This window comes from Heloderma suspectum, chromosome 15 (assembly GCF_057233095.1).
Source record: "Heloderma suspectum isolate Gila_16-S chromosome 15, 16-S_ref, whole genome shotgun sequence".
NCBI lineage: Eukaryota > Metazoa > Chordata > Lepidosauria > Squamata > Helodermatidae > Heloderma > Heloderma suspectum.
This window is the reverse complement of record NC_139472.1, coordinates 17,346,157-17,370,978: the sequence shown is the minus strand read 5'-3', so window position 1 is coordinate 17,370,978 and position 24,822 is coordinate 17,346,157.

Sequence of the window (24,822 nt, the reverse complement as noted above, 5' to 3'; positions counted from 1 at the left end):
CAGAGCTCTGTGTGCCACAAACCCTGTCCTATACCCCATAAACTAGCCCATTCCTCTCCTGTGTGGTAGAGGACCCAATCCCATTGCCCATGTTGAAGTAAGATTCAACTCCCAGTCCAGTCAGCTTCTGTACATAGAATGGGAGGGGGCACCATCTTGTTCTTTGCTTCAGGCAGCAAAATGTCTTGGTTGGCCCTCAGCCACTGGACATTCCATGTGGATGCAGCCAACAGCCCCTTCATTCTTGAACGTGTAACTTTGGTTTCTTTTCCTAATCCAAAATGGCAGTCCAAACCTAGCCCTGATGGAGGGACTGAAGTTCTGTTTGGGTTCAGCCCTGCCCAGGCCTAGGGGTTGGGACCCCCACTTCACACAATGGCTGGGTTCACACAACACGCTAACCCATGCTCGGTGGTTGAGTGTGGGTTGTTGTTGAACCGTGGTTTGTTGTACCATAGGTTATCATGTTGTCTGAAGGCAGCGAGGTTTCCTTGTTAACCATGCAGTGTGGCTTATTTTTCTCAAACAAGCTGTCACAATTCCCTTGGCCCCCTCTTTCCTTAAGCACTCACAAACACACACAAGGAGAGGCTTCAGTCTCATGCCTTTAATTCGTTACCTACAGGTTCATTACAGATGAAAATCCTCAAAGACTCTCTGTCTACAAAGGAATGCCTCCAGGGGATTCAAAGGGGATCACCAAAAGTTGCCCGCAGTTTGATATGGCGGCTGTCTGGTTAGGCTAACATAGGGATGGAGGTCCCCTGCGTAGCCTCTCATGCATCGCTAACTGGTTCAACCGTCTGAGCTCCGCCCCTGACATTTCCCTCTTAGCTCTGCATCTCTGCCTCGCATCTCTTAGGTCACAGTCCTCAAGCCCCCCCTCCTGCTCGCTGCTTCTCACAGAGGGGGGTAAGGAGGAGACTTCATGCCTGACCATCTGGGAGCTGGTAACCTGAGATGCACGCCTACCCATACCTGAACTGGCCGGTGAAAAAGCCTCTCCCAGTTTTGGCTGCTCCTCTTCTGAATCTGAGCTGCTAACTATCTCCCTGTGCTCAGGGGATCTATCCTGACGCAAGCCGCCTTGAGAACCCACAGTTTGTCGTTGGATTGTTCAGGGTGGTTAACAAGCCATCCTGCAGAAAACGTGCTGCATTCAGACAACACGATAAACACGACCGCCCACGGTTCAGCAACAACCCACACTCAACCACTGAGTGGAGGTTAGCGTGTTGCATAAGCCCAGCCCATGAGTGACCCTGAGAAGCCTTCAGGACTACAGGGCAAAGGGTCAAACCAGTGGCAGTTGGTGGCTTTGACTTTGCGATGAATCCGTTCTATCCAAGATGCCGAACCTATTTTGCAGATGGGGTTCAGCACCTTGGACTGCTCCAAGAGTTCAGTCTGGTTCTGATTGAAACCCAGGATTCACAGCCCACCGAAATTGGAGCGACCAGTCTCCACTGGTTCCACCTTGCTGTTGGTAGCAGTCCCAAAACTGGGAACCTGGGTCGCCACTAAACAGATGCAGAGAGGGATGTGGGGGGTGATCTGTGGCTGCAGAAGGACTGGGTGACGGTATCGAATCTCTCACCACCACTACCTTGCCTATGATGTGGGAAACATGCCACTAGAACCCTGGCTGAAGGAAAAACAGCTGGGGAAGGAGGTTAACCCCCCTGATCTCATGCACTGTTGTGGCCCACTGAGAAGTTCACCCTCTCTCTGTTTCTCTGCAGCTGTTCGGTATCATAGAACCATAGAACAGTAGGGTTGGAAGGGGCCTACAAGGCCATCGACTCCAACCCCCTGCTCAGTGCAGGAATCCAAGTCAGAGCATCCCTGACAGGTGGCTGTCCAGCCTCATCTTGAATGCCTCCAGTGTGGGGGAGCCCACCACCTCCCTATGGAATTGGCTCCATTGTCGTCTTGATCTAACTGTCAGGAAGTTTCTCCTGATGTTCAGCCGGAATCTGGCTTCCTGTCACTTGAGCCCATGATTCTGTGTCCTGCACTCTGGGATGATGGAGAAGAGATCCTGGCCTTCCTCTTTGGGACAACCTTTCAGGTACTAAGAGTGCTATCTTGTCTCCCCTCCGTCTTCTTTTCTCAAGGCTAAAGAGGCCCAGTTCTTTCAGTCTCTCCTCACAGGGCTTTGTTTCCAGTCCCCTGATCATCTTCGTTGCTCTCCTCTGAACCCTCTCCAGCTTGTCTGCATCCTTCTTCAAGTGCGGTGCCCAGAACTGGACACAGTACTGCAGATGAGGCCTAACCAGTGCTGAGTAGAGTGGATCTAGTACTTCATGTGATTTGGAAGCTATACTTCCATTAATGCAGCACAAAATAGCATTGGCCTGTTTTGCAGCCACATCACATGGTTGGCTCCTATTCAGCTTGGGATCTGCAACAATTCCAAGATCCTTCTCGCTTGTAGTGTTGTTGAGCCACGTATCCCCCATTCTTGGCGGTAGTTGCCCTGCTGCTAAGAGTTTAATTTTAGCTCCCTGAGATATGAAAGGGGGGCAATCCAAGAAGAAGAGACCTTGTTTCTTTCCTGTTTAGGACCATGAAAACGAGACGCCGGGTTTGGACTTCTTCCTCCAAAAGTTGCTGCCTTCAGGGACAAGTAGCTGGGAGCTGCTACCGGCTTGCCAGTCCATTCTGGCACTTCTGCAGGATAAACTGGACCAGCTGTGAAGTGTGACCGCTACATCGGGATTAGAGAGTTTGAGCCGCTGGGCTCCCGGCTGATGGGAGAAGCGATCGCAGCCGCAGCAACCCTTTGCACTCACTGAACTGATGGTGTCACTTGGGTCATCAGCTGGAAAATCTCAGCAGTGCACGTTTGGTGTTTCTTAGAATGGCACAGGAAAGCGGGCTTGGAACAACCTGGAGCCCACCCAAGAATATATATAGAGAACCAGCATGGTGCAGTGGCTAGAGTGTTGGACTGGGAGTCAGGAGATTCAGGTTCTAGTCCCCACTCAGCCATGAAGCTCACTGGGTGACTTTGGGCCAGTCACAGACTCTCAGCCCAACCTACCTCGCAGGGTTGTTGTTGTGAGGATAAAATGGAATCCTAGAATCTTAGAAGAGTAGGGTTGGAAGGGGCCTACAAGACCATCGAGTCCAACCCCCTGCTCAGCACCAGGATCCAAGTCAAAGCATCCCTGACAGGTGGCTGTCCAGCCTCATCTTGAATGCCTCCAGGGTGAGGGATAATGTAAGCCACCTTGGGCTCCTTGGAAGAGGAATAAAGGTGGAATATAAATGCAACAAATAAAATAAATAATAAGTAACACACACACACACACACGTGTGTGTGTGTGTGTGTGTGCGCGCGTGCGCGCGTGTAATTTTCTGGGAAAGTGCTGTGTGTAGGGAAAAGGAGGTTTTAAACATAAGCACAAAGTCACTTGCTAACATAAACTGGCCGTGTCTTTCTGAGTTCATGCCCTTTGACTACTGGCGCCATCAGGCCAGGACTTTGGGGCAGTGGTCCGGGCCCCCACTCAGCAGAACGTGCCCGACGGCCTGCCCAGTGCAGCAGGGCCAGCTTAGTACATTTTGAAGTAATGCACATTATAATGAATGAGAGGGAGATACCAGCAGGCTCGGAGAACCACGGGGCTTGCATTTTTGCAGAAATGCAAAGAAGCAATTCAGGGAGGGGGAGGGTCGTAAGGGGAAGAAGAAAACCCCAAAGTGCTCAAGGGCCATGGGTTGTTGACAGACTGTCTGGGACCTGGAGGCAGTGGGAGCAGGGAGGAGAGTGGAAAATGTGAGGATGGGGAGAGAAATGTAATGGAGTGACCTGAGCGAGGGCGTGGCTGGCAGGCTGAAATGCTGCACAGGAGCACCGCGCACTGCAACATTTTGTTGCAGTCCAGACTTATCTTTTTTTCTAAGCCCTGAATACAGCGGAGGCTGGTAGCTCTGATGGCAGTGGGGCGGTGAATCCACTCCGGGTGTCAGTCAGAACCTGGCAGAACTCCAAAGGAGCTCTCCAAGGTGCTTCCTTTAGAGCTCTGACTGGTTCTAACGGAAACATGGAGCGGATTCACAGCCCACTGATGCTGGAGCCACTGGCCTACGCTGCCTAAACCCTTTAGCCTCTTGGCCTAGGGAAGGAGCTTCCTCACCTCCAACCCCCCTTGATGGGTTTGTTGCCATTTTCCCAGCTCTGGTATGATGCCCCCTTTTTAAGATGAGTTGAACAGAATTGTTTGCAGCATCCCAAATCTGGCTGCACCGTCAAGCTACATATGGACATTAGCATACTGGCAGGTTTATTTTCATTCCTTTTTCTAGGGGTGTACGAAACCCCGCTTACCTGGCTCCGCTGGGTTCCACAGGTGGGGGGAGGCACTCTGTCCCTCCCCCTGGAATCCTCGCCGGGGGCAGGTGCTCTGTGCCTCCCCCCAGAATCCTGGTTGGCCGGCACCGTTCCGCGGCCAAGCCGCGGAGCTGCAGGCCGACTCCGGCTACCCGCAGCCAGACATCCAGCCGCTGGGCAGCCCTGCAGGGACGCAAATGGTGGCTGTCATAGCCGCTGTCATCTGCATCCCTGTAGTGAGCCATGATAGGCTACACAAATATTTACGTAGCCTATCACGGCAGAGGGAAAACCCCAGCGTACGCAAATGGCGGTAGCCACCACCATTTGCGTAGGCTGGGGTCCCTCCCCCCCGCCGTGATAGTAATACTTACGTAGCCTATCATGGCTGAAGAAGGAGGAAAGCGAATGGCGGCTGCCAGTAATTAGAGGATAAATGATTTTGTGAGCTCCCAAATTGGTTTCATGGATTCCTTTCACTGATCCTTCAGCACATTTACTTGTGGGTTTGTCCCATGGACTCAGTGCATAAGATGTCAGTAAGTCAATTAATCAATGTTAATTGTGTTAATACATTTAAGTTTGGTAATAAATTAAGAGCACATCTTTATTTTCAGGGAAGTTTGATTCCCATGTATGATAGTATAATCAGGAATAAAAAAAAGAAAACAAAATATTGATTTATTTAATTGATGTAAGTTCCCGCCGGGCTACAGGATATATAGTATATATGCATATATACTGCCCCTTCTATTGAAGTGCTTTCATATGGTTCCAGAGCGGTCTCCGATCTGTACAAGCTCAGATCTGCTTAGCTACAGCAACAGGAGTTGCTTCATACACTGCCAGATTGTTCTCTGGGGTTTTCCCTTTGTGAGCAATATGCAAATGTATTTAGATGTAATCAATTAATCAATCAGCTAATTGGTTAAAAGGCCGATGATAAATTAGCAAAATGTTATTGTCAGTCAGTTGGCAGGAAACAGGCATCCACATCTTTCACCCACTTTCAGAACACTTGCGGGATATTCAGGGCTGGATGAATTTGTCGGTTTCTCTTTCTCCGACATTCAAATTGTGTTAAAGCCTCAGCTTCTTTCCATCCCTTTTATGAAGACATTTGCAAATTTCGGTTACATTCTTTAAAACAAACAATCAAACCAGCAAAGAATCAATGAACAAAATTCTCAGCCATCTGTACTGGCCAAATTCAGTTCAATTCATTAAATCAATTCTGAGTGCTATTCTCTAGCACGTTGTACCTGCCTGCCCAATAGCTGTTAAAGATGAGGAACCTGTCACAAAAAAGAAGTGGCAACCCCAATTCAGGACCACAAACATGGCTGAATCTATGTAGGGCTTTTCTACATGAGACATTTATCATATGCTCGTCATATGCTTTTAGGTTTTCCCAGTAGCAACGAATGGCTGTGAGAGCTGGACTATAAGGAAGGCTGAGCGCCGAAGAATTGATGCTTTCGAACTGTGGTGCTGAAGAAGACTCTTGCGAGTCCCCTGGACTGCAAGGAGGTCAAATCAGTCCATCCTAAAGGAAATCAACCCTGACTGCTCATTGGAAGGACAGATGCTGAAGCTGAAGCTCAAATATTTTGGCCATCTAATGCGAAGAGAAAACTCCCTGGAAAAGACCCTGATGCTGGGAAAAATTGAAGGCAAAAGGAGAAGGGGACAGCAGAGGATGAGATGGCTAGATAGCATCACCGATGCAATGAGTATGGACTTGAGCACGCTCCGGGAGAGAGCGCAGGACAGGAAGGCCTGGCGTGCTATGGTCCATGGGGTCACGAAGAGTCGGGCACAACTGAACGACTGAACAACAACAACAACAACAACAACAACATATTGCATTTTAATGTTTTAACTTTTGTAAACTGCCCAGAGATCTTCAGCTATGGGGTGGAATAGAAATGTTAATAATAATAATAATAATAATAATAATAATAATAATAATATCCCCTGATCACAGGTGTTTACGGGTTCTTAAGCTGATGTTGTGACCCTCCAGTCCCGCTTCTGTGTCAAGCTAGCACCTAGACATGAATTTGTCTAAGCCCCTTTTAAAGCAAAAAAAAAAAAATGGTGGCCATCTTGTGGTAGCAAATTCCATAGTTTAACCATGTGCTGTGTGAAGAAGCCCTTCCTTTGATCTGTCCTGAATCTCCCACCAATCAGCTGCATGGGATGGCCCCATCGGGTTCTAGTATTTTGAGAGAGGGAGAAAAATGTCTCCCTATAGGAAGAAAGTGAAAACGATGCCTCTAGTATTGCATAGATCAGCCTTTCCCAGCCCGAGTCTGCGCATATTTAAACATGTGTGTTTCAATGACCGATTTTTTCCATAAAAATAAGCTTGGCAAAATGGCGGGTGCTCACGGATGGGTCCGGGTGAGTGAGGGAATGTTTGGGAGGGTGTGAGCGGGGGCGAGTGAGGCCAGAGGCTCAGCAGGCATGGTCTGGGGGTGCAGGCGGGGTGAGGGGGGGAGCCAGACGGACCCCCAGACACAGTCAGGCGTCCCCGCCATCCTCAGTCAACAGTTCCCCTTGCTTGAGTCTCAGCTAGCACAGAGCTGGCCAAGGTCCTGGAAGACCCTGCCTGGTCTAACTTGCCTGGCTATTCAGCACCCTTAAATTGGTCTGGCCTTGACTGGCCTCGACTGGGCCTGACCTGACTTGTCTGCTGGGTTTAGCACCTCTGGGTGCCTTGAAACAAATTGGACAGGGCAGGAGCCAGGCAGATGCCAAGAGAGGTGTTGGCAGACACATCTGAACAAAGACCTGGTCAAAGAAAACCAATTAGTACTCCCTTTTTACAGATATGGAACACTGAGGTGGACAGAAAGCAATTAGCTTTAGTGGACAGTCATGCCACAGATATGTCTTTTCTTGCAATTTTACATGCACTTCTTCAAGAACTGGGAGTCAGAAACCTATCGACTCCAAATCACCCAGTGATCTTCCTGTAGACCTTCTACCAACCCTCCGTTAATGAATAGACTTTGCATTCTGTAATCCTGGACTCCTCTATAAATCCTGGACCAGAATCCTGTTCTCCCACCTTCTCCAACAGCGACGTTACATCTATGGCTTGCTTTGCATCTGGATCAGGCTGATGCTGGGTGCTTTACCCTCATAAAGACCTCATCGGCAAATTAATCGACTCTAAAATATTTAATTGACTGTCGGCCTCTGTTTCAGTTCAGCCTGCTGAGGAAATATTCTCTTCAAGAATTAATCATCACCATAACCATCACCATCATCATTGGAACACTTTCACACAGTCTGGAAGGAATACGGATGTACGAAAGTCACTTACCTTTCCGCGGATTATGTTCATGGGGGGGGGAGGTGTTCTGTCCCTCCCCCCGGAATCCTCGACGGGGGGGGAGGCGATCAGTTCCTCCCCCCCGAATCCTTGATGGCCAGCTGTGCTCTGCGGCGGCTCCGCGGAGCAGCTGGCCAGGCCCAGGCCAGAGCCATCCGCAGCCAGATTTCCAGCCGCGGAGGGCTATGGGTAAAAAAAAAAGAAAAAGAAAAACACGTATGCAAATGGAGGCGGCTATGGCCGCCACCATTTGCGTTCCTCATTTTTCGCTGTCTTAGTCTACATAAATATTTACGTAGACTATTACAGCGAAAATAAAGGGGAACGCAAATAGTGTAGCAGGCGCTATTTGCGTCCCATTTTGATTCGCCGTTTTAGCCTACGTAAATCTTTACGTAGGCTAAAACGGTGAATCAAAAGGGGACGCAAATAGTGCCACTACGCTATTTGTGTTCCCCTTTATTTTCGCCATAATAGTCTACGTAAATATTTATGTAGACTAAGACGGCGAAAAATAAGGAACGCAAATGGCGGTGGCCGTAGCCGCTGCCATTTGCGTATGCGTTTTTTAAAAAAAAAAAAACCCGGGATGTGATAGGCTACGTAAGTCTTTACGTAGCCTATCATGTCTCTGTAAAACAAACAAACAAACAAACAAACTAGGCAGACTGCAAATGGCGGTGGCGGCGGCAGCTGGTCGGAAGACCAGCTGCTGCTGCCACCGCCGCCACCGGAGCCACTGCCGCCCGGAACATCCGCCCCAGGTAAGTCTCGTCCTGGGGGGGATTCGCGGGGGGGGGGGTGGCAGGCCGTTCTGCCACAGATTTTGGGGGGCCGAATGCGCTGGCATTTGGCCTCACCGAGATCCGTGGCAGAATTCTCTGACATCCCTAGGAAGGAAATGAAAACCAGAAAAGGGTGTCACGCTATCCTTATCAGACCTTGGAAATAACGCAGCTCATAAAATTTCATGCCATCATGAGGACTAATATACTAATATGTTGATGGTGGGGCTAGAGCATGTCCCAAAGATATCCAAGCCATCATTTCAAAACTCTTGCAATGCTCTCTCTGTCTCTGTCTCTGTCTCTGTCTCTGTCTCTCTTTCTCGCAGTCATTGCTGGCGGGGGGTGGGCAGGCAGAGAGGTTGGAGTGATCCAGTGTGCTGCAAGAGAACTACAAGTATTTTGCAATAAAGTGATCAATTGCATAATTATCGATTCTGAAAGCACCCAGCCACCATGGCATCCCAGGTCAAATCCCTGCTTTATCTCCTTGCAATCAGCCATGGGAAAATAGTTCTCTCCTTGTGTCTGCCTAGGGTGTGAAGTGGAGACCCACCGACCCACCCTATATAGCTATAAAAAAAAGCTTGGCTTTGAAGCTTGCAGCCCCAGACCTGAGCCCCGAGTGCTATGGCAGGGGTGTGTATATTGTTTACAATATGCAATATACTCATCCCACTTTATTGGAGTTTAAAGCTTTTCCTGCCATCAACTAAATCTTCGAAGAGGCAATTCAGCCTTTTGGAGTGGGGAAAAAACTGCCCCAAAGCCAGGAAGCCACCCAATATTGGTGGTCAGGGAGGAAAGCAGGTGAGGCCTAGGGAATGGGGTGTGGCCATCTGGGGAATGCTCAGGGCCAGCTTGCTCAGGGCCAAGCTGAGCAAGCTGCCTAATCGAAGCTCAGTCTATTGGTTCATTGAGCCTAGTATTGTCTATTCCAGCCTCTCCCTTCATCTGTTGGCCTTCCATCATTCCCGGCCAGCAAGGCTGCCTGCTGGGGATGATGGGATTAGTAGTCCAGCACATCTAGAGACCTCCAGGTTGGGGAAAAAGCTGGCCGGCGTGTGTCGAAAAAGCATCCTGAGTAGGGATGTCAGAGGATTTCGCCATCTGTGGCAGAACGAAGCACCCCCCCGCCCCACCACCTTGTGAAAGTCGTGCGAAACAGAGCACTTACCTGGTGCTGTTCGCGCTGCTTTGCGAATGGCGGCCGTGTCTGCGGCCGCCAGTCACTTCCCCATTTTTGCCATGATAGGCTACATAAATACTTACGTAGCCTATCACGGCGAAAGACAGGGGTGCAAATGGCGACTGCCATAGCTGCCACTATTTGCGTCCGCAGGCTCCGCACGCCTGCGAATGCACCCGGCTGGCGGCTCCGTGGAGTTGCCGCGGAGCGGAGCCAGCCGGGTTAGGATTTCGGGGGGAGGTGCGGAGCGCCTCCCCCCCCCCGCCGTGAATCACCCCTTCGAAAAGGTAAGTGACTTTCGCACATCCCTAATTCTGAGAGTTGTTGGGACCTGTGAACAGCTGCTCCCATGTGGTGAACCACTGAACTGCAAGTGAAGAACGCGGCGGCCAAAAGCCTCTTCAGGGGAACAATAGACAAAAGTCCTTGTTGCGTCTCTCCACACTCCGCTCCTGCCTGCATTTCAGGAGGAAATGGAAACAAACATGTTCACTCGGAGGGGTGTGTGTGAACAAAAATGAATATTTTAGGGGGAAACACAACTTATATGCCACTTGCTGTACATATTTATTTATTTATTTCGTTTCTATGCTGCCCAACAGCCGAAGCTCTCTGGATATTTAAATATCTATATATCTCCACAGGAAACAGGATAGGATCAGAACATAAGAGCAGAAGTGCATAAGCAGAGCCCTCTGGATCAGGCCAAGGGTCCATCTAGTCCAGCATTCTGTTCACACAGTGGCTGACCAGCTGTTGACCAGGGACCCACAAGCAGGACATGAGTGCAATATCACCCTCCTGCCCATGTTCCCCAGCAACTGGTGCACATAAGCCTCCTCTCTCTGATCCTGGAGGTAGCATAGAGCCATCAGGACTAGTAGCCATTGATACTCTTCTCCTCCAGGAACTCGTCTAACCCCCTCTTAAAGCCATCCAGATTGATAAAACTACTACAGTATCTAATACCTTCCTTGATTAAGCTTAAGAACCTATCCATGGTCTTACTGCCTGAGAAGCCAATGGGCCATTTAGCTCAGCATTGTAAGAACCTAAGAAGAGCCCTGCTGGAGCAGACCATGGGTCTATTTAGTCCAGCATTCTGTTCACACAGTGGCCAACCACATGGGAAACCCACAAGCAGGATATGATTGCAACAGCACCCTCCTGCCCAGCAACTGGTGCACAAAGGCATATTGCCTCTGATGCTGGAGGTAGTGTATAGTCATGAGGACTAGTAGCCATCGATAGCCTTCTCCTCCAGAAGTTTGCCTAACCCCCTTTTAATGCCATCCAAGTTGGTGGCCATCACTACATCTTGTGGTAGCAAATTCCATAGTTTAACTGTGTGCTGTGTGAAAAAGCCCTTCCCTTTATCTGTCCTGAATCTCCCACTAATCAGCTTCATGGGATGACCCCATGGTATTGTGAGACAATTATGACAGAACTCATGAAAAGCTGAGATGTGTTGGTCAACAGCCACGCTGGCTGAGAATTATGGGAGTTGTAGTCTGACACATCTGGAGGGCACCAGATTGGAGAGAGCAGAAACAGATGGATCGGTCCATCGATTTCCTCAACCCCAGCATTTTGCAAGGGTCACATACAGTTGCCATCAACCCACACAGTGCTTCATCTTGGCATTCAGGGATTGATCATTCAATCAAATGCCCCTGATTGCACAGCAGAGGTCTCAAATATGGGTTTGGTGGACAGGTCACAGAGAGCTCACCCCCCCCTTCCTCGGTCACAGTTTGCCATTTTGTGCCATTCAGCCAGCCTCTTCTTTCAAGCTGCAACCCACCTCTTCAGGCAAGTGAAGTGACTCAGAATGCCACCCTTCTATCAGCTCTGCTATTCTTGAAATAAATACCTGTGGTTACCCTGACAACTGCCATAGCCCCATCACTTGATGAGAACCAGAGAGCTGGATGCTTATTTTGTTCAATCCAATGCTGCACTTCTAACCAGCAAAGGAGGGTGATATATCTTACAGGCACGTCTCTCTTGCTGAGGCTTGGTGGCAGAGTTCTGCTTCTGCACCTATTTGGGGTCTAGAAGGAATGTTTCTCCGGAGCTGGTGGCATAATGACTCATGTCATATGTTGGATATAAGTGGCTTGCATCACCTGCAGGCATCTACTCTAGAACTGAATTGTACGGCCTAATTTCTGGAATGCCAAGGAGTTGATTGCTTCATGTAAGGATGCAAAATTGGGCGGGATAGCTAATACCTTGGAAGACAGAAACAAAATTCAAAGTGATCTGGATAGACTGGAGCGCTGGGCAGAAAACAACAGAATGACATTTAATAGGGATAAATGCCAAGTTCTGCACCTAGGAAAAAGAAACCAAATGCACAGTTACAAGATGGGGGATATGTGGCTCAACAACACTACAAGCGAGATCTTAGAATTGTGGTGGATAACAAGCTGAAGATGAGCCAACCATGTGATGTGGCTGCAAAAAAGGCAAATGCTCTTTTGGGCTGCATTCATAGAAGCATAACTTCAAAATCCCATGAATTACTAGTTCCCCTCTACTCAGCACTGGTTAGGTCTCATCTGGAGTACTGTGTCCAGTTCTGGGCACCACACTTTAAGAAGGAGGCAGACAAGCTGGAGAGGGTTCAGAGGAGGGCAACAAAGGTGATTAGGGGACTGGAAACAAAGCCCTGTGAAGAGAGACTGAAAGAACTGGACATGTTTAGCCTTGAGAAGAGAAGACTGAGGGGAGATATGATGGTGCTCTTCAAGTCCTTGAAAGGTTGTCACAGAGAGGAAGGCCAGGATCTCTTCTCGATCATCCCAGAATACAGGACCCAGAATCATGGGCTCAAGTGACAGGAAGCCAGATTCTAGCTGAACATCAGGAAAAACTTCCTGACTGTTAGAGCAATATGACAATGGAACCGATTCCCTAGGGAGGTGATGGGCTCTCCCATACTGGAGACATTCAAGACAAGGCTGGGCAGCCATCTGTGAGGGATGCTCTGACTTGGATTCTTGCACTGAGCAGGGGGTTGGACTTGATGGTCTTGTAGGCCCCTTCCAACCCTACTATTCTATGATTCTATGATTCCTTTGTTTTTATGGTTCACTCTGTCCTGCATTCCACCCTTCCTCAGTTCCAATGAAATACTAGGAGGATTTCTAAAATTAATTCCAGAATTGGAACATGCACACTTTATTATTTATTTATGTTATTACATGATTACATTTAGATCCCGCCTTTTTCCCTGTTGCAAGGAACCCAAGGTGAATCATTGAATCACAGAATCATAGGGCTGGAAGGGGCCTACAAGAACCAACCCCCTGCTCAGTGAGGGAAGCCTGATTCCCAGGTGGTCTCCCAACCAAGTACTAACCAGGGCTGACCCTGCTTAGTTTCCGAGATCAGACGAGATTGGGCACATCCAGCCCTTTGGTTTGTTATGTACTAACATAAATTACATACATTGTTGTGAACCCTTTTATGGAATTCTTTGCATATTTTTTTGGGGGGGAATAAATCCATCTGTGAGCTGATGCTGGAATCCTAGACTCATAGAATAGTAGGGTTGGAAGGGGCCTACAAGGCCATCAAGTCCAACCCCCTGCTCAATGCAGGAATCCAAGTCAGAGCATCCCTGACAGGTGGCTATCCAGCCTCATCTTGAAAGCCTCCAGTGTGGGACAGCCCACCACCTCCCTAGGTCATGGGTTCCATTGTCATATTGCTCTAACAGTCAGGAAGTTTGTCCTGATGTTCAGCCGGAATCTGGCTTCCTGTCACTTCAGCCCATTTTTCCATGTCCTACACTCTGGGATGATCGAGAAGAGATCCTGGCCTTCCTCTCTGGGACAACCTTTCAAGGACTTGAAGAGCGCTTTCCTATCTCCCCTCAGTCTTCTCTTCTCCAGGCTAAACATGCCCAGTTCTTTTAGTCTCTCCTCACAGGGCTTTGTTTCCAGTCCCCTGATCATCTTTGTTGCCCTCCGCTAAACCCTCTCCAGTTTGTCTGCATCCTTCTTAAAGTGAAATAGACATGGGGCAGATTTCACAAAATCCAGACATCCCTACAGGGAAGCATTGCCTTCACTCTGAGTTGGCTTCATGACAGCATCAAATCATTACATAGTGTAGGCATGAAGAAATCAGGGTTTCCCTCAATCTGGAGCTTCATGGGTGTGTGTGTGTGTGTGTGGGGTGTGTGTGTGTGTGTGTGAATGATGCTTCCTGTCTACAGCTGGGAACATGATCCCAACTCCTCGTAAATTTATCTTATACACTCCCTGAGTGTACCACTACCCCATGAATTGTCCAAATACCCCCAAATGCAGGACAAAGAAGTTCAGTTGGTGGGCATTTCAGGTCAGCACTGCTTGCAAGAAACCTGCACTCCATTCTTCTGACAGGGCATTAAGAGCTTTACAACAGGCAGAGATTAAATAGGTGAAAGAACTGCACCGGATGAACTGCCTAGCATGATGTGAGTGGCATAGGAGCCCTTCAACCAAATAATAATACGATGTTCCATCATGGCTGTAAGATAACTGTATTAACAGAGTTGTCAGGTTTTTGTTTTGTATATTGGCTATATTGAAAGAATAATAATAATCTACACTTCCATTTTCTTGGGCACCTCCTCAAGATCTTCCATATGGGAAAGTGAGGCCCCTCACAAAAATTCAACTGAAAAAAGCCTCTGCTCAAACAGGCCAAAGTCACTCCATTGTTATATACACCAGATGCCTGTACTTTAAGGGGAATCTGATCTTAGAAACACAGCGGGGAGTGGGGAGGGGGGGATCTCCAATCGCGATGTCTTATTTTAACATGATAGAAATGCCACTGTTGTGCTGAGTGATCACATCATATATTCGTTTGAGAGACATAATGTCATAAAAGCAGCAGTGATGGGTTGCTGCTTATTAGACAGTTGCAAGATGAGCTCTTCCCTCTTTCCTGGCGTTAATGTACCGAGTTGCTACAATTAGGAGAAAATCCTTCAGGGTGCCTTAACGTTTGTTGCAATTGTTTTATGATGACACCTGGTGTCATTAAAATCCCGACGTTTGAGGAATGGCTTCTCAGCCATTTATGAAACTGATGGAGGGAGAAATCCTGTGGTCCCCAGAAAGCATCTGAGGCACCATAGGACCGTTCCAATTCCCCAATCCGAGGTTGGAGACAGCACTCTGACCTCAGAGGGGGGCACTGGTGAACCAACCAACCCCCTTCCCCTCACAGCTCCTTGCTTGTTCTCTGTCTTGCATTTCCCCCTCTGATCCTGATTGCCATCTTGATGTGGCTGGCATAAATATTGGCATAATATGCAAAATATTGGCATATTGGCATCAAGATCCCTTTTGTGTGGTGTTTTACAGACGTGCATGTCATTGCGTGCATCAATAATGCAGTGCAAAAAAACCCATTCAGACTTGACATGGCTGTATACCTACAGTTATATCGAGAATCTTTTTTGTACAGGAGTGCAAGCGCACATCAGTGAAGCACTGCACAAAAAGTATCTTGATGCAGTAATACATGCAATTGCATCAAAGTTACTTTTTGGCAGAGTTTTATCAATACACTCATAAATCATGTCAAGTGGGGGAGTAAATCAGTGGAGGACACCCTCTGGGATGCAGGCCTAATTTGGCCCAAGCCTGCCCAAAGAGGGTTTGAAACCCTCCATAGGCCTCTCCCCTTCCCAAACTCCCCTACCCCCACCCTGGATTCCCCTGCATTCAGCTAGGGTTTGTAGGACTAGGTCCTGCAAGCCCAGCTGAGCCTTTCCCACACTGCTTGTGGGCCAACATGAGTGGTGGGCTGTCCCACACTGGAGGCAAGATGAGGCTGGACAGCCACCTGTCAGGGATGCTCTGACTTGGATTCCTGCATTGAACAGGGGGTTGGACTCGATGGTCTTGTAGGCCCCTTCCAACCCCACTATTCTATGATTCTAGGATTCCAGCATCTGCTCACAGATGGATTTATTCCCTCCCCCCCAAATATGCAAATAATTCCATAAAAGGGTTCCCAACAATGTTTATGTTAGTACGTAACATTTGGTGTATTGTCCCCCATTCCATTCAACTTTTCCCCACTTATATTTTCCAGCATGGCATATGTCTCAGCAGAAACTTGTGTATTTTCCTATGAATAGATCTGCGTAATTTGAGAAAGTTAAAAGAAAAAAGAAAAAAGATTCCAAAGTCCACAGACTGCACGACCTGAGGAGGCTGGTCTGCAGGTGAGATTCCTCAGGTCAGGTTCTTAGAAATCTGAACTCATTTTAGTGCATCTCGGATTTCTCCAGCATCTCTACTTTGCTGCCCTCACTCTGGAGTCTTTGAGGTTAAAAAACAAACAAAAAAAGTCACCTTTTTGGTCTGCAGCTAAGATGGGCCAAGAGCACAATTTCCAACCTCACAAGGAACCTCTGGGGCCTTCCTCCGAGTGCCTCCACTGAGGGAGGTTCAGAAGATGGCCAGAAGGGAGAAGATCTTCTCAGTGGTGGCCCCCCAAGTGTGGAAAGAGCTCTGCACTGAGGCCTGCCTGGAGGCAACATTGTCATTTTTTCGGTGCCAGATTAAGGCTGCCCTCTATTCCCAGGCATTTAATGGCATTTAATAGCATATTATGGGGCATTTATGTCAGCTGTTTTGAACAGGTCTCTTACTGAACCTGTGAACTGAAATTGTTTTTTTTTTTTAGCTATTTAGGGCACAAACCTATGCATGTTTAGATAGAGAAAAGGCCGACAACTCCCAGCATTCCCTAGCCAGCCTTGCTGGCTGGGGAATGCTGGAAGTTGTCGGCCTTTTCTCTGTCTAAACGTGCATAGGATTGCACCCTTAATTGTTTAAAATTTTGTATCTTAAAAAATACATCACATTTTATTATACTGTATTATAATGTTTATAACACTGTAGTTTTTGTATTTATTTTTAGGAATTGTTGTGAACTGCCCAGAGATCCTCAGCCATTTGGTGGTATAGAAATGAAATTAATATTAACAACAACAACACCAACAACACTAATATTCAACATGAAATAGGCAGTGGCAAAAAAATAAGGATGGTTTTATTAATCTTTTCAGCCCTTAAGCCCAAGCTGAAAAGTTCATAGCAGAATTTTCACTTCAGCTCTTACAACATTGCCACCTTTCCACTTCATGGAAAGCACTCATATTACGAGATGGAATTCAACAGAGATAAAGGTAAAGCTTTTAGGTACAAAAATTAAATCAATCAAAGGCACAAGTGAAGGATAGGACCTGGCTTGGCAAAAAGGACCTTGGAAAAGGATCTAGCTATCTCAGGGCACGATCCTATGGGGATAGGTGGTCGCCTCTGAACTCGGGGGCAACCACCTATCCAATACAGGGCAGGAGAAGCACAGAGGGGATCATACCCACCATACTTCAGATGCCCTGCATTTGCAGCTAGACTGCTGATTTCAGCTGATTTCAGCTGTCTAGGCGTGGGAAGGCAGAGCGGGAGAGGCGGCTTCTGGATGACACACAGGATGTGTCATACTGGCATTTCCACACACCCTGCCCCGGAACACCCCCTGGAACACCCCATTTTGGCCGCTCCGTGCTTTTCTGAGTGCAGAGCACGGGGCTGGTCTGAGCTGCCTGCGAGGCAGAGTGGGAGGGGGGAAGCTCAGTTCTCTGGGAACCAACCTCGGAGCGCAGGCTCTGAGGTCGGTTCCTGGAAGCCGACCTATCCTATGGCTGTCTAGCTGCTGACTAGTGGCCATAGGATTGCTCCCTTAGTCGATGGTAAGCTGAAGATGAGCCAGCTGTGCAATGCTGCTGCTAAATAAGCTAATGTAATTATCGGCTGTAGCATCAGGTCATGGGAAGCAATAGTTGCATTCTGTATTAGTCAGGCCACATTTGGAGTACTGTGTCCAGTTCCAGGCAGCACACTTTAAGAAGGACATTGCAAAGCACCTTGGAGAGCTCCTTTAGAGTTCTGACTGGTTCTGGGTGAAACCTGGAGTGGATTCACCACCCCACTGACATTGGAGCCTCCACAGAACACAGCCCTTGGGACTGGGGAAGTCCCCCCCCCCCCGGACTAATGATGCATTCTCAGTAAATATATGAAATATCGCTTGGCTTATGGTATTTTTTAGCTTCTTATTAATTGCCCTGGGGATTTCTTTTGTTTTGCTTGAAAGCCAATGTATACATATTTAAACAAATGCCATAAATACAGAACATCCTAGATGCTGACAAAATCTAAGCCATGGGGGATCTCAGCCCAAATCAATAGTGCTCGGCTCCCATTCACTCCTGTAGCAGTAAAACCACCAACCAAAGATGGACTAGAGACCCTGCTTTTGGCTTCTTCCTCCCCAACTCCCTCCTGCCTCTTATTTACAGAAGAAGCAGTATTAGCAGTTCTCCATTTGAATAACCAACCAGTTGACTGGTAAAAGGTACAGAGCAATTAATAGCTCATCAGGACATGCATAATGTATGGAGGAAACAGAATACCTAAGAGCCCATTAAGAAACCAAAGTAGACATGGACCACAGAGCTTCTACTGCGATGTGGTTAACCCAGGAAAGATTTTCACCTTGGCCTGGCTTTAGTTAAAATGTAAACAAAAGGATGCTGTCTTTTGGATAACTACAGGGCTGTTCCTGTTCCAAAGGAATGGACCTCCAAAATTCTTCTTCTGCTCCCATCTTCCTGGATGTTGGAGCTCTGAATTACCTGGCTTTCTTTCCAAAGTGGAACTGATCCATTAGGAATCCTCTATGGATCCTTTTTTTAAAAATAAAATAAAATTCGAACACAGCTCTGGGCATGCATAATTCACTGCAGCTTTCTGTTCCTTTATTGTGATGTGGGCAACTCTTGGCCTGCAGGCTGCATGAAGCCCTTCCCTAAGCTGTCCCACACTGGATTCTCCACCCCCATGCAAATTATGCTGCCCCCCAGCCACTCCTCCTTCCCTGCCAGGCTGGGAGAAAGAGAAGCCTCTTCTTCCTGACCCAACATGGAAGGAAAGTGAGCGGGTTCAGTGAAGAAACAGATGGCTGTGTTTCTACCGAGCTGCTAGAGGACAAACAGATCCCAGCATGGAAGGTCAGTGTGTGAATGGCAGCGAGTGGGTGAACAGGGGGGAAGGAAACTATGTGTGTATGGGGGAGGAGTGTGAATGGGGGAATGAGGTTGGAAGGAAAGTGTGGGAATGGAAGGGATGGGTGATTGTGTGTGCAGATCAGAGTGAAAAATGGAGAATGGGATGGAGAGAGGAGACGGGATGCTTCAGGGTGTATGGATGATGATGTGATGATGGATGAACTGGGGTGTGTGTGTCTGTGTACATCTTTGAGCCTTTTCTACATGAGACATTTATTGTGTGCTTGTGATTCCTCACTCACAGTAGTTTGCACATGCTTTACACAACACCATCATCCTTCAGGGCCTCTCCCATTGTTTGCAACCATTCTAGTAGTTTTTTCTCCTAACAAGGAAAGTCAGGTATATCTGTGAATGGCAGTGAGAAGCCCTAGAGTATTTGTACAATTGTGCTATGCTACAGAGCCACCTAGTGGTTGTGTAATGGAACATATAGAGAGGCAGAGAAAGAAAACCCTGGAAAAAGGAGCTGATTTTGAATCCCACAAAGAACTCAAGAGCAGAAGCCTTGGTAAAGTGTCATGTAGTAAAGCCCTTTGTCTGAATGGATGTCTTTCTCTCCCTCCTTCTCTCTCTCTCTGTGTGTGTGTGTGTGTTTGTGTGTGTGTGAGACAGAGAGAGAAGATAATTGGATGATGGAGGAATGAAGGGGACAAAAAAGATGCGTCCCCACCCACTTTTGATTTGACACCACTAAGGACGTATGGGTTGCTCACGACCTCTCATTCCTTCTGCAGCATAAACATGCCACATAGTCTGTGTTTCGCGGATTGTCGGGTGCCTTTTTTTCTGTCGTCTGCCCATCAGTGGAATTTGATGTTTTATTTGTTTCTGAATTTGCACAAATTTGTATTTGCTCAAATGTGCAACCGCATAATTTCACGCACGCAAAAATACGCAAATTCCCCCCCAAACGCACATTTTCACTCTTTAGCCCATGGGAGAAATTGGCACTTTTGGCTGTTTTTTTTAAATTGCGCATTTTTCTATGATGAAAATTGCGCAAAATTCAGGAAACTCAGAAAACCGGTCTGCAAGTCTGGGGAATCCACCCAACAGGGGAAAAAGCTGTTCCTCTGCAGAATCTGCCAGTCGGATTCATGACAAACCAAACTCATTTGGGTCCATTACAGGTTTCTCCGACATCCCTAGACCCCACATACTTTTGTCCATCTGTGCACTATGTCCCCCCACACCCGCTGTTTGCTGTTGCTCCTGTGACATGCCACTCTTTGGGTGGGAAGCAGAGTGCTGGATGAGATGGGCTTTTGGTCTGATCTGGCAGAAGCTCTCCTTCTGTTCAACTTTTTCTTCTTTGTAGTATGATTATCTGTTTTCTTAGCAAGAAGACACACATCCCCGCATTCCCCTGCTCCACGCTGAAGAGATAATACATTTCTCGGGCCTTCCAGCCAGCACAGGTTAAGACGCCTCTGAGCAGTCTTGCAATTCCTAATAGCCAAGTTAATAGATTCATTTATTCTGGCAGCCTCTCTCGGCTAGAACGTTATGAATCACTTCTTAGGATGGCTGAATGGCACCAGGCCTCTCCCACTCGCGCTCTTAATATACGGCTCTGCAATCAGCCGGCTTTCATTGCCGGCGCTAACGAGGGAAGATTATTTACAGGAACAATTTCATATTTATTCAAAATATTTGCTAGGGATTCAATGACATACTCATATCGATCTGATAGTTGACATGGTTACATCAGAGCGTGTTGTGGGAGAGAAGGAGGGAAGCTACAATGAGAAGAGAAAAAAAGCAAAACCCACCGTGTTGGCAGCGACAATAATTTATTCTGCTGTATACAGCACTAGCATTCTCTGCTGTCATGCAGAGATTTATTTCTGCAGAGCTTCAACCCATCCAGCACTCCTTTGGCGTGCCAGCTGCAGTCCTTCTTGGACAGAGATAGCCTGGCTCCTGTTAGCCATGCTCTGGCAACATCTAGGATGGACTACTGCAACACAGGGCTGCTTTTGAAGACTGTTTGGAAACCGCAGTGTGTTCAAAGCACAGCTCCCAGTTTTTTTGGTTTTGTTTTTTTTACCGGAACTGGCTATTTGGCACGTGTATATCACAGATATTATTTAGTGCTTTGTTGAAAATGTGTCCTACATTTCCCCCCGACCATTCTCATTCAGCTTGATAGAAAAGAGATTGCTTCAGAAAAGAAATTCAAAGGGGAAGAAAAATTTGGAGAAATTCTTGTGTTTTCCTTACTTATGAGATGGCCAAGGAATGTGTGTAGGGGTCCTCTCTTTCATTGTACAATTGTAGTCTCCTTGGCTTCCCACACTTCAATTAAAGCCCAGGAGAAGACATCATGAGGTAATTCCTCCAACAGTGTTTTTTCAGATCAGGAAGTGCAGGCAGCCTGTGAGTAAGGTGAATACAAGAACCTAGGGATGTCAGAGAATTCTGCCACGGATATCGGTGAGGCTGAATGCCAGTGCATTCGGCCCCCCGAACTCCGTGGCGGAACGGCCTGCCCCCCTGCCCCCCCGCAGATCCCCCCCGGGATGAGACTTACCTGTGGTGGATCTTCTGGGCGGTGGCAGTGGCAGCTCCGGCGGTGGTGGCGGACCGGCTGCCGCCGCCATTTCCGGCTTGTGTAAAAAAACCCAAAACACGTGATAGGCTACGTAAAGATTTACGTAGCCTATCATGGCTAGATTTTTTTTTTTAAATGATGTGATAGCCTACGTAAATCTTTACGTAGCCTATCATGGTTGGGTGGGTTTAAAAACAACAACAACCGCGTACGCAAATGGCAGCGGCTATGGCTGCCGCCATTTGCATTCCTTCTTTTTACCGTCTTAATCTACATAAATATTTACGTAGACTATGGGGGCGAAAATAAAGGGGAACGCAAATAGCGTAGCGGGCGCTATTTGTGTCCCCTTTTGATTCACCGTTTTAGCCTACGTAAAGATTTACATAGGCTAAAATGGTGAATGAAAAAGGGATGAAAATAGCGCCCGCTACGCTATTTGCGTTCCCCTTTATTTTCACTGTCATAGTCTACGTAAATATTTACATAGATTAAGATGGCCAAAAAGAAGGAACGCAAATGGCGGCAGCTGTAGCTGCCGCCATTTGCGTACGCTTTTTTTTTTTTTACCCAGAGCCCTCCGCGGCCGGAAATCTGGCTGCAGACGGCTCTGGCCTGGCCAGGCCGGGCCTGGCCGGCTGCTCCGCGGAGCTGCTGCGGAGCACAGCCGGCCGTTCGAGGATTCCGGGGGGAGGAACGGAGCGCCTCCCCACCCGGTGAGGATGCCGGTGGGAGGGACGGAACACCTCCCTCCCCACCATCAACATAATCCGCGAACAGGTAAGTCACTTTCCTACATCCCTACAAGAACCCTAAACTCCACCCATGATATTTTTCTGTTGCTCTCATGTCCTGCTCATGGGTTCCTGGTCAGCAGCTGGTCGGCCACTGTGTGAACAGAATGCTGGACTAGATGGATGCTTGGCCTGATCCAGCATGGCTCTTCTTGTCTTCTTATGTTCTTTCCCAAACTTTTCTTCTCCTTTGAATTTCTTTTCAAAAGCCATTTCTTTCCTTTCAAATTGAATGCAAATGGTTGAAAAAAATGTAGGAGATTTTTTTTGGAAAGGGCAAAATAGGTTTAAGGAAGCTTATAAGTAACTGAGGATAAAAATAAGGAAAGGAAAGGTTCCTCCTGTGCAAGCACCGGGTCATGCGCTGGTGGTTTCATGGCAGACTATAGCGGGGTGGTTTGCCATTGCCTTCCCCAGTGGTGACTACCTTTCCCCCAGCAAGCTGGGTACTCATTTTACCGACCTCGGAAGGATGGAGGGCTGAGTCGACCTTAGCCGGCCACCCGAGACCCGACTTCCACTGGGATTAGGGGTATATGAAACCCCGCTTACCTGGCTCCGCTGGGTTCTGCAGGTGGGGGGAGGTGATCCATTCCTCCCTCTGGAATCCTCAACGGGGGGGAGGTGATCTCTTCCTCCCCCCCGGAATCCTGCCTGCGGAGCCGCCGGCTGGGCCAACCCACAGCGGGGCCTCCAGACGCTGCCAGGCTGGTGCGGACCCAAATGGCGTCCTGAGTAGGGGACGCCATTTGTGTCCTTATGGTAGCCTGTGATAGGCTACGTAAATATTTATGTAGCCTATCACAGCTAAAGCAGGGATGCAAATGGCATCTCCTATGCCATTTGCGTTCCCGCTTTAGCCGTGATAGGCTACGTAAATATATACGTAGCCTATCACAGGGCTGGCGTCGGGACGCAAATGGCAGCCGCTACAATGGCTGCCATTTGCGGCTGCAGCATCCTGGCAGCGGCCGGAGCCGCCGCCGCTGCCACCACTGCTGGAGCCGAAGCGGCAGCCGGAGACGCAGCCAGGTAGGCTCTGTTTCGCGGGGCTTTCGTGGGGTGGAGGGGCGGGGGGCTCCGTTCCGTCATGGATTCTTGGGGGCAGAATTCACTGGAATTCAGCCCCCCTGGGATCCGTGGAAGAATTCTCTAACATCCCTAGCTGAGATGGAACTCAGGTCGTGGGGAGAGTTTCGGTTGCAATACTGCCGCCTACCACTCTGCGCCGCACGAGGCTCTCGAGGATAAAAATACAACTACAGTAAAATGAACTTTAATGAAATAGCTAGACCAAAATACAAAGTATAAATAATGTTTTTTTTTTCCCTAATCCACCTATAAAATTATGCAAAAACAAACAAGAAAAAAACCTTTCGACCACAGCAGGCAAAATAAATAAGCTACATAGCAGTGACCTACTGGTAAAGGAAACTTTTATCAATCTATATTTATGTGCCTAGTTTAATAAATTAAGTCTAGCTGAGGTGTCTGTAACTTTCTATATATTTTTGCCTTGCAGGTCCTATTTTGAGAATGTGATCTCAATCTCATAAAATGATTTGCTTTTCTTTGAGCTGTAGTTGTAGTTATGGTCAATTCCCCCTGCCCCCCCGATGAAGACCTTAATGGTCGAAACGAATTTGAGACTAGGTTAAGATGTATTAGTATAGCCTACTGCATTAGAAAAAGCCTATAGTGAAACCAGTGACATCACTACGTGTGTATGCAACATGTCGGGCTGCCAAGCTTGTTTTTGCACATTTGTATAGTTGTATTATCAAAACGTTTTACAAACATTATTATTTATACTTTGTATTTTAGACTAGTTATTTGATGAACTAGAATGTTTTGTTGCAGCTGTATTTTTATCCTCAGTTAGTTACAAGCTTCCTTAAAGCTATTTTGCTTTTTCTTGTTGAGTTTGGTTTAAGATTGGACCTTCACTCATAACTGGAGAAATTTTTGGCACAGTGTTAGGGTACGTATTAGGAGGTATGTCCTCATGGTGAGGGCTGTGTGGCAGTGAGACTGCCTCAGGAAGTGGTGGGTTCTCTTGGACTGGAGGGATTTAAGCAGAAGCTGGATAGCCATCTGTCCTGTAGTGCAGACAACTCATTGAGCTGGGGGTCAGACTGGATGATCTCCAAGACATTTTCCAACTCTATGCATCTATTTCTCTATTAATCGATATAGACTCTATAAATCTATGTCATTCTTTTAAAATAGTTGTACATCACTCTGATAATTGTCTAGATTACCAGAACTCAGAAGTCAACCAACTAGAGAGTGAAAAATAGTGGTTAAGCAGATTCAAAATGGTGGCTGAGGGGGTGGAGTCAATGATCTACTGCACCTCCCTCCTCAGTGTGGCTCCATGCACAAATACAAGTCTACATCTGGCTTACTGTAGACCAGGGGCTCTGTCTAACATCAAGCAATGTTTTTGCAGAACGCTATTTTTGGTAGGAAGGTGGGATATGAATTTAATAAATACATGCATGCATGCATGCATGCATGCATAAATAAATAAATAAGCAAGCTCTAAAACTGGACAGCAGAGCCACATAAAGTCCTGTGAGAGTCAAACAACTGATATTAAGAGAGCTTCAACTATTGGTCGGTATAGAAATGTAATAAATAAAAAAAATATTTTACAGGGGA